The following is an 11,348-nucleotide window of genomic DNA, read 5'->3' as shown; positions in this document are numbered from 1 at the left end:
AATCAGCGCCTGCAGCTTAACAAAAATGAGAAGAGCAGATAGCCTTAAAACATGATCTGTTAGAATCTTTTTAATGAGTAGATTCTATTACTGACATACATAAGTATGTGAAAATACACTTTGTTATAGATGTAATTTATGCTTATACATTCTAAAGTTTATTTTGACTTAGCATCGTGAGAGAGGGATAGAGAGGGTACCCAATCCCATGCCATATATTCAAAGGGCCCCACTTTGGCCCTCATCTGGCTATGTTCCTCCCCATAGGTGAGGGGTCCTAGGTTCCAAAGGTATGTGCTCATCCATAACCCACGTACTCCCTTCTAGATCATTCTACACATTCTGGGGTCCCTAAATTTCCAGCCCAAATGTCACTGAGATTGTTTCCAAGGCCTGTGTGAGTCTTCTTCCAAAGTCTGCCTTCCTAAAGGCAGAACAAGTGATTGCTGGTGAATTCCACCCTAGATATTGAGGATGTAGATAAACATGGAATGGCTGGCTGGAATATCCTGATGTATGGGTGTAAGATCTCTTTGAGTGTGACAGACAGCTGGAGGTGAAAAGAAAAAGCCCATCAAAGTGGGCCTGGATCCTGGGATTGGGCAGATTCATTCTACTCTGTCATGTTCTGATGAGGAACTAGCCTTCCCAGTTTTAATAAAGATTTGTTTGTCAAGGTGGAATGCTAGAGCATATTTTATACAATAGTTTCATAACATGTCATAACTTTTAAATACTTAGACATATGATATGGGAGCCTCCATGTGTATTCTTGGCTCAGGGCTTGCAAATGTTAGGAGGAGGTCTGTCAGAGTATTTACTATGTTCAGAACTGTATTAGAAACTGAGCTTTAAGAGTATTTGTATATCTGACATTAGGTTGCTGTGTATCTCCTCCCAGAGCTGGAAGTCTGCACTCTGGTGTATCTAGGCTGATGTAACTGAGGGCAGACTTAGTGTTCTGCTCACCTTTCCTTGGTATAGAGATACTTGTGGAAAGTGCATGTGGCTGCCTGAGAGGGAAATGGATATGCCAGAGAGTGACCTGGGGGCCCCAAAGAAGCCTGTGTGTTGGGATAGATTCCATTATTTAAAAATATTTACTGTTCCTCCTTGGTAGAACACTGTAGTTCTGCAACCATTGAAATCAGACTTGGCCCTGTGACTTCCTCTGGTCAATATGGAAGTAATATGAGCACTGCAGAATCTTTATGATCCATTATGTGGCTCCACGATCTCTCTACTACAAGATCAACTAAGTCCTTGATAGGAGCCACTCCTTCAGACTATCCTGTAATAAAGACTGACACTGAGTGGAACTGCTATGACCTTCAATGAATGTGCAACCCAAAGAAGAAATAAATCTTTGTTGTTATAAGTTATTGTGACTTGGGTATTATCTGTGACTGTTGCATAACTCAGCCAGCAATAAAGGTGGGTATAATGAAGACACACTATGTGAACTTCTTAACTGGAGGCCACAAGGATCACGGGTGTCAGCAGCAGACGCCAGTGCACAATGATGGGTATGAGATTAACATGTTATACAACAGCGGAGAACAGCAAGAAAAGAGGACAACATGTGGGCATGTGAACCAGACACCCCTGACCTGATTCCTGGACTATAATTGAGCATCAGAGATGAGCAACTGCAAAAGAAACAGGTGTAAAAACTTTAACTTTAACTGAGTCAAAATTCTGAACTGAATTCATTTTAAAACCAGATGTGACTGTTACCTTGAACTGGTAAGAAATTTGCCAATAGCTTGCTTAAAGGCTGCAGAGCTATGTAACTTTAATTTTTTAAGGAAATAAATACATTTTTGCAAATCCAACTTTGAGACTGCAAATTTGAACCCATTACAATAATAGTTTATAGGTAACCTTTCTGAGCTCTTAGAAGTCGCAACACCTAACGAAGAGGTTCTATCATCATCTCAGTTTTATCGAGGAGTAAAATGAGGTGCATGTGACTGTTCCTTTGCCCAGTCTCACAGCCCAAGCCCACAAGCCCAATAATATCATGTCTCCTACCTACCCATCATGTCTATGTCCTAATCTACTGAACTCTGAGCATAGCCTGTGCGAGGTCTAGCAGGAGGCATATAATGTCACTGCCATCCAGTTGGCTGAATTTTTCATGTGGGGATGCAAGATAGAGGTGGAGAGAGAACATAATAATCACCCCTTACATTTGTGTAATGCTTTCATCTTGTCTCATTTATAATAATGCACATTTATGAGGTAAGCAAGGTAGAGGTTACTGCTTACATTTGATAAATTAGGAAATACATTAAATAGCCTATTCAGAACCAACTACTTCTGCTAGGGGCTGAGGACCGGAGAACAGAACATGTTCCTAAGAATCACATAATTACCAAAGCTCCCAGTGATTTGAGAAAAGGGTCGTATTTTCTCTATTTTAAGATCACAAACAAAGATATTACAAGATTCACAGAACTAAGAGAGATTATGTAATTTCCATTTTATATAACAGTTAAAAATCCTATGAGGAAAGTGTGTGAACAACTCTGTAATAAATGTTTGACTGAAAAAATTTTATGAAATACTGAATCAAGGCTTGGAAGTAAGTAGGTTGGTATAGATTGAACAGGACCATTCTTGAGATGACTCCTGAATCTAACTGCTAGCCACCGCTCTCTAGAGCTTCAGATCTGCATTTCCAAAAGTTTTCCCCGTAATTCTACCTGGATACCTTGTCAGCCCTTCAAATAAATTCATCCCATCTTCTTCCCACAACCTGCTCCTGGTCCCGACTTCCTCGGTTCTGTAATATTAGCAGAATTCTCTCAGCTACACATTACAAGTGCCTCAGGGTTATCTTTAAATCTTCACAGCATTTAGGTACTTGTCTTTAGATTCTATCATTTCCATTTGTACAAAAAGCCATTTCTTTCTTTCCAATCTTACTGACACCAGACTAGTTCAAGCCTTCATTAATTCTCTTCTGGATCATTAAAATAATCTCTTGGCAGATCTGGACAGCTATAACTCCTTACTTTAGAAATGCATATTTATTATTACTGGGCTAATTATGTTTCTTACTACAACTGTAACACTACCATGCTCTTTTTCAAACCTAATCAGATTTCCATTGTTTGTGGAATTAAATATCAATTTTTGTTTCCAAATTTAAATTCAAGAATGGGAATAATACTTCTTTAACATAATGGTAAAGTCTCTTTTTCTGCACTGCATGTATTATCATCTCTAGTAAAAGTGAACTACTTAGTTTATAAGATGCCCTATACTTTCCACTTCTACTCCTTTTGTTCTTGCTTCTATAATTGGAAATCCTTTTTCCATGTCTACCATAAATTATTCCACCTTCATGAAGGTATCCCTGCTCGTCTCAGGAAGACTTAATATTATCTTCTGGTAATATGAGAGATTTACCTTCATAAGTCATTGCTGATACAATCACAATTGATATTATCCTCATATAATCATGATTGACACATAAGAAGTTTACTTTTAAATCAATCATGTGAAATTTAGCTATAAGCATAAATAGCATGCATTCTAACTTTGCTTTATCATTTAGGCCTAAAGCCCACATAATACTGTTAGGTCCTAGAGAAGAGAGGTTTTTTTTTCACCATTTTATTCTATGTAATATTTTATACCTAGATTTTATGTGAGAGACACTTAAAAACTATTTATTGAGGTGAATTAAAAAACATTAACCTAAAATTGTGGTATGATTTCTAACTGCCCCAGATATAATTGAAGCTATTATGTTACCCACTGCCAATAAAAACATGAAGTAAAGAGACTGGGACTACTGAGAAATAAAACTGCACTACTTCATTATTTTTAAAATATATATTCTGCATTAATAATGAAAAGACAATATTGATTTTGGATATAATCTTATAAGGAGGATGATTAAGAATTACAGAAACCTTTTGTTCTTGTTGGTTTCCTATGACTCTCATGAAAATTTGAAACTGTGTTTTATTATCCTCAAATCATTTATAGAGGCTTACATAAATTTTAAGGCTGGAGCCCTGCCCAGCATAGCACCAAGATCAAAGACTTATTTTCTAGTAAATTAGAATCCAAATCTTTATATCACAAGTTTACAAATTTATGGAAGTATTAGCCATGAAATAATCTGTCATCTAGTCATTAGGTTTCAACACTGAAAAACTTAAACTGGGTAAAAAATAAAGTTAATTAGGGTATCAGAAAATAGATCTATGAGTGACATTCCCATTACATTTAGACTTTGGGTATGTTTATAGAGTGAACTGTAACTGTCCACAGAGCTCTGTTTAAGAAAGCAGTGTATTCCTTAGGTTATATCTTAGTTCAAAAGTCACAATATTTAGTGAATATTTGTCAAAATTGATCAACGTTTAAAATGCACTTATACTACAACTGAAAGTAAAAAGATACTATGGGTATAAGTCAGCCATCAGAAGGATATAACTGATTGGGGATGAGAAGTAAGAGGCCTATGTAACACGGAGCTCCTGTAGGAAGAAAGATCAAAATTCAATGGCTGCACTGAGTACATAAAAGAGCAGGCAGGTCAGGGACAGTTCAAATAAGGACATGAGCTGAAGTCCATCCTGGGGAAGTGCTCTGTACAACACAGCACCAGTTACTGTACAGTGATTGTGGTGATTGTACTACGTGATAATCAGTGTTGCCTTCTGTAGTATTTAAATATTTTAATTCCTTCAAGAAATCCACTGAAAATTCTACAATTAGAAAATGTTCCATTAACACAAAACAGCCAAGAAACACTGCCTTAGTCACTTATGTAACTGCCGATAAAATATTTTATAATCAGATTTTAAATCATTGCAGAAAGAAGAGCCTGTAGACCTTATCTGGTTGGTTTTTCCGGTTTGCCTTTGGACATAAACTGCTAAGTATGCTTAAAGAAAAATTTGGTATAGACATAAAATCTTTAGATGTTCTTACTATTTGCTGAAATATTAAAATATTACAGTAAAATATTTTATTTTATTAGAAAAGGTGGTTTTGTGGAAATTGTAATTTTCAAATGCTTGCTCTATAATAAGAAATAAATGTGTTATTTAGCATTGTGCTAATTAGGATACACAAATTTTTTAACTGTTGAGATTATTAAAAAATAGTTGAGTGCTTCTTAGTGAAAACTATCTTAAAATTGTTTTCTGGTGTTAATAATTGTCTGTCAATAGAGAGTAAGACTTTGGAGATGCTGAGAGATAAGATACAGGGAACAGAGAGGGGGAGGTATATTTGGCTATTTGTATGTGGCAAAAATAAACATCGGTATATTTTTCTGTGAGGTATTTGTCCTCATCAGAAGAGTTAAAGCTGTTTCTAGGCTATGTTGATAAAAACACTAATTTAATTCAATACAGTACAATCTTGAATACAGAACTATATAACCACTTTAGTATAGGATCTTGGTGAAACTGAATACAAGTTGTTTTAATGCTCCTGAGGCAAACAACAGAATTCAAGGAGAATGATTCATTTACGTAAAAGTCCATAGTAACATAAAAATATAATGTCATTTAAAAGTTGAATACCAATGATACACATCCTTCAAACCCCATCTTCTCAGTAAAGACTTCCACCACTATATGGGTCCTCAAAGACTATATGAGATGAAAAATATTATTCTAAACCAAGATGTCAATAGTTGCAAGTAACTTCTTACTAATAACAAAAATCAGGAAAGCTTAAAAATGATATACTTTAAGAAGAAAAAAAATATTTGGGGAGATTCAAATTTATTTTTGTACTCATAATGCTCTCATTCACTAATATGTGGAGAACTTTATACATTTATGTATATATACATATATATATATACACACACACATATATATAAACTTAATGAATGTGAAAGTTTTAGTGAGTGAATTAGGAATTGTGTATCATCCACAATATTTACTCATTGGAATGTCCAGCCTGGTGAAATCACTGTGTTTCATGAAAAGAAGCTGAGAAATGTTGGTATAGACAGTTTTTGTTTATGAAGGTAAGCTATCTATTTTTCAACTAAACTGTAAATTCTTCCAGGGAAAGATCAATGACTTTGATTTATTTCAATATCAAGTATAATGTTAAGCACATAGCAGTCTTTTAAGAAACACAATAGAACCAGATCAGCTAATACAGTTACTTGTTAATTACTACTAGAATTACTACTTGTTAATTCTACTACTACTACTACTAGAAAAGCTGAATTACAAATAACTTATTTTACAAGCCTGAAGGGGAAAACATGGTTATATAAATACTGGAAAATAACAGGAGGTGCTAAAATCTGAGAAAAGTTTCTGGGACCTTATGAAAAAATTAGAAATGTAAATCTGATGAATAATTATAAAATGAAATTGGTAAATGTAAGTTGCCTGAAAAAAAGTTCCCAGAGAACATTTAGACTAAAAATTAGGCTTTATAAGTTGAGAGTAATGGTGATTATTTGCAATTATATATATACTTATCCAATATAATTAAAAAATACCTATTCATGTGATAAAACAGAAATTGATGGGCTGAAACTATATGAAGCAGCAGAGTATAGTCGTTAAGGACACAAATTCTAAAGCCCAATAGCCAGGGTGTGAAAACCAGTGCCACTTCCTATCTCTGTGACTATAGGGTAAGCTATGCTAAAACACTCCATCTCTTTGTGACTCATTTCTCCTCATTAGTAAAGTGGTGGTAGCAATCGTATTTAGCTCACTGATGTGTTGTGAGGTTCACATTAGTTGATAAATAGGAAAGCATATAGAAGAGAGCTAGGCACATAAGCTCTGTATAATGTTTGCTGTTATGAATACCATTTTGCGTCATTCTTCACTTAGCATTATACCAGTGACTGAAAGAAGTACTTAACAATTGGATACACATATGTGCACACACACACACACATTAACTATAGTGTTTTAATTAGGAGAAATGACATTATCAATGTAAAGTATACATTTTAAGATCTTATCTAAAAAGTCAATCCTAATAAGATATATATAGAGAGCATTGAGTTTTCTTTCACTTGATGCATAGTATGTGTGTCAAAATTTTGTAAGAAAATAAAATATTCATCTAGTGAATATCATTTGATTATTATTTTGACTATACATTTTTTAAAATTTTAGAGATATACTCTTCCTTAAAATGTGTTTTTGAAAATAACATTGGTCTATTTTCTTTTTACCTTAACAATCACCTTTTTTAATCAGTATGTGGTCTAACACATATATCTTTCTTTTTTTTAATTGATTTTTATTGGAGTATGGTCATGTTAGTTTCTGCTATGCAGCAAAGTGAATCAGTTATACGTATACATATATACACTCTTTCTTAGATTTCCTTTCCATTTAGGTCACCACAGAGCATTGAGTAGAGTTCCCTGTGCTATACAGTAGGTTCTCATTAGTTATCTATTTTATACACAGTAGTGTATATAACATACATCTTTCTTTTATTCCAAATCATCTCTGAGGGAAATTGATAATTGTTAACATATGTGTATGTGTGTTTATATTTACTTGAAAATATGCATTTTTACACATGTTACCTTAGGACAAACACCAAAATATTAGCATAGGTTAACTCTGAAAGAAGAGATTAAACATGATTTTTCCTGTTTTGGAGTTCTTTTGTGTTTTTCTTACATTCCAAAATACGTATTATAATCTTGGATTTCTTTCATAATATAAAAAAATGTTATGTTTTAGAAAATAGTAGTTGTCAAATCCATAGTTCATTCAGTCTAAGGTTTTCAGAAAACAGATATGGCTGCAAAGCTTGATCAACATCAAAGAGGAATACTTTCTCAAAGTCTTAATTTCATTTATTATGTTTTCTTTTATCATACACTTATTTAAACATATGGGAAATGATATATTTTTTGAGCCTTACTTCAAATTATTGGCAATGTCAATCTATGAAAAAGACAGGTATTTTTTTTCCCCCATGAAGTGAGATCGTTTTCAATCTGCCATAACATGTGCCCACACATATTCACTCTGAAAATGTAGTATTCAAGTTAAATCAGGGCAGATTATTCCTTTTTGACTTTTACAACTGTTATGCTGCTGCCAGAAGTCTTCTCAGCATTTGCTTTGAATTCTGTCTTCAGTGCATCTCTCACTGCTTTTGCACAGATCTGGGAGCACTCGAGGTAGCTGAGTCCAACCTGTCACCAATATGCCACCGTGATGTTGTGAGTGGAGTCCCTCCCACCGAATCGCAAAGATGAGGTCAGTGCCGGCTCAATGTGCAGCCTACCTTGGGAAATGATATTGTTAGCTTGCAGTAATACTTGAATATATAAAATAAAGGCTATAAAGCACTTGGGGAAATTTAATATGTTAATTTCATGTTATACTTTTTTATTGTTTAATATTAGTAATGAATTCCATTAGTTTCATAAGTATGCTGCCGATTGGGTCAAGAGATCTAGTTTGCTTGAAACTTAACTCACATTTTTACCCTTTATGTTTTCATATTCCAAGATTTGGTGATGTTACAGAAGATAGGTATTAGCCCCTCATAGACAATTTCCTTTTAGATGGAGAGTGCCCAATCCGTTTATTAATTGGCCCACTTGGCTGTTAATTCTCAGGGGGGCTGGAACTATGTTTTGTTCACTCTTATATACCTGTCAGTTGGTCCTGTGCAAGGCATTTAGCACTGACTTGATAGAATGGAAGTTTCTATGTGTTGGCTTTCTTGATGTTTGCCCACCAAAACCTGATCCGTCCAAAGTCATCCACATCTCAATTAATAACATCTCTATCCTGCTGTACTCTCTTGGGTTATAACCTGTGGATTTATCCTTAATTCCAATCTTTCCCCATATCCTATCCATCTCTATATCCAAAGTGTATTCAGAATCCAACTTCTCATTGCATTCACTATGATCTCAGACTTCTCCACTCATTTGGATTATTACAATAGCCTCATGACTTCCTGCTTCCATTCCTCTACACTTGAATTCTATTTACTCTAGTGCAGCCAGAATCATTTTCTTAAAATGGAAATTAGTCCACATCCTCCTTTTTCAAAATAATTAACAGCTCCTATTTCACTGAGTAAAAAGTCACTGGCACACAAAGTTCTACCCAATCTTGCCCTGAACCTCTCTGACTTTTCCAACTACTATTCTCCCCAACTCCCTACTCTCCAGCCATCTGGTCTCTTTGCTCTCAGTGAAGGCTGCAGGAGCCTTAGAAACTTTGCACTCTATCTAATATCCATAAGACTGAATCCCTCACCTCAAGATTTTACTCACCTGTCATTTTCTCATTGGGGCTTACCTTACCATCCTATTCAAAATTTCAACCTCCAACTCCTTGCTTGCCCCCTTGGCTCCCTTTTACTTGTTCAATTTTTTTTCCCTACAGAATTTATGACCTTCTAGAATACTGTATCTCTATATCTACCTATCTCTCATCTACCTATCTATCTCATTTAGTTAGCCTCAGTCTATTAAAATATAAACTTCAAATCAGGTTTTTCTTCCCCCCACCCCTCTGATTTATCTCAAGTGTCTAGTACAGTGACTGAAATATATTTGATGAATGAATGAATGAATTGTATTGTCTTGTGTAAAAGTATAAAGTGTTTGTTTCTGTTATTAAGGTGTAATTGCCACCTTATTTCATATATGCCAGTATTTTATTTTAGTGCAAGATGTCATTGACCTTATTTGTTTATTGAATATTTATGCAACCACACTGACTGTATCCTTTGCTTCATAATAAGGAATACACTGGTTAGGAGAATCAGAAGGATATGAATGTTGAGGCAAAGCTCATATAGTGGAAGCAGTAGTTGAATATATTATAAAATAGTTCTGATAGCAATGTGTTTAATAATCTAGTGACTGTCTAACTGATAAAATGTGATTCTAGGTTCTTAACACTTCATTGAAGGAAACTACTTTTAAGGTTAACAAATAGGACAAGAATTAGTGAAACTATTTAAAATTCATTTTTTGCAGGCTTGAAACACATAGTCTCTCACAAAAATAAACTGTTTTATCATTAAAGTTAATTTAATTTATAAATATAACCCTAAACAAGGTAAATATTCATAATGGTTGACCTGTATAAACAAGTAGACAAGTACATAAAATAATAAATGTATGTTTTTATATAAAGGGCACATTCATGTTAGATGGTGCTAACACATGCTTTTCCTGATTATAATGTAACAGAGATGTTAAATAGTCATGTTAACTAACTTTAACAAAAAGTATAGTGTAGGTATTATTCCATTTTCAGGTGAGGAAATTAAGGATTTCAGTCAATTCCCTAATGAACGAACAGGTGAAATCCGCATGCCCTTTGTTCCCTCTTTATTCTTTCACCAATATTTTTCAACAACTATCTTCTATTATCCATACCTTCCTCTTACAAGATCGTTTATTTCCATTTTCCATATTTTCTGATTTTTCAGCTGTAATTCCACTTCACCTGATGACTTCTGTCTTCACAGGACTTCAAAAAACGTATTTGTCTTCTTTGGTCCAAACCTTATCATGCTCTCTACAAATATAGCATTTAAAGCTAATAATTAACTGACACTGTGAATATAGAGTTTCTTTTTAAATTATAGTTTTACTGAAGTATAATTGATATGCATTAAAATGCACATATATAAAGCATTAGCATTAGCTGATAAATTTTGACATATGTGTATACATGTAAAACCACCACCACAATCACCATAATAACATATTCATCAACCTCAAAAATTTCTTTGTGCCCTCTGTTTCCTTTGTGCGTCCCCTTCCCTGTCCCCCTACCTAAGACAACCATTGATCTGTGACTGTAGAGTAATTTGCATTTTCTAGAACTTTATATAAATTGAATCAGGCAGTACTTATTCTCTTTTTTATTTTGGCCTCGTTCTTTATCTCAACATAATTACTGTGAGATTCATCTGGGCTGTCTCACATATCAATAGTTAATTCTATTTTATTGCTGAGTGTTGTTTCAGTGTACAGATACATGACAATTTGTTTTCCATTCACCTGTTGATGGACATTTAGTTGGTTTCAGTTTTTGGCTATTATAAATGAAGCTGCAGTGAACATTTATGTATAAGTCTTTGTGTAGACATATGTTTTCACTTTTCCAGTGAATACAGAGCCTGGGTCAGACCATTGGGTAGGTTTCAAGTTTTAAGAAACTGCTAAATTGTTTCCCCAAGTGTTTGTGCCATTTCATATTCCAACTATCAGTTCATGAAATTTCCAGTTGCATCACTTTTATGATCAGACTTTTTAATGTTAGCCATGCTAGTGGATGTACAGTGACATCTAAACGGTTTGCATTTACATTTCCCTAATGACAATGAGA

General features: G+C 34.3%; 1 pseudogene; it reads right to left on the bottom strand.

The window, feature by feature from the left end:
- Positions 1–8,041: 8,041 nt before the first annotated feature.
- LOC116758641 lies at positions 8,042–9,281 on the bottom strand (annotated as a pseudogene).
- Positions 9,282–11,348: the final 2,067 nt, after the last annotated feature.

This window comes from Phocoena sinus, chromosome 1 (genome assembly GCF_008692025.1).
Source record: "Phocoena sinus isolate mPhoSin1 chromosome 1, mPhoSin1.pri, whole genome shotgun sequence".
NCBI lineage: Eukaryota > Metazoa > Chordata > Mammalia > Artiodactyla > Phocoenidae > Phocoena > Phocoena sinus.
Note: the sequence above shows the minus strand (reverse complement) of the source record. Positions and strands in the feature narration are given on the sequence as shown.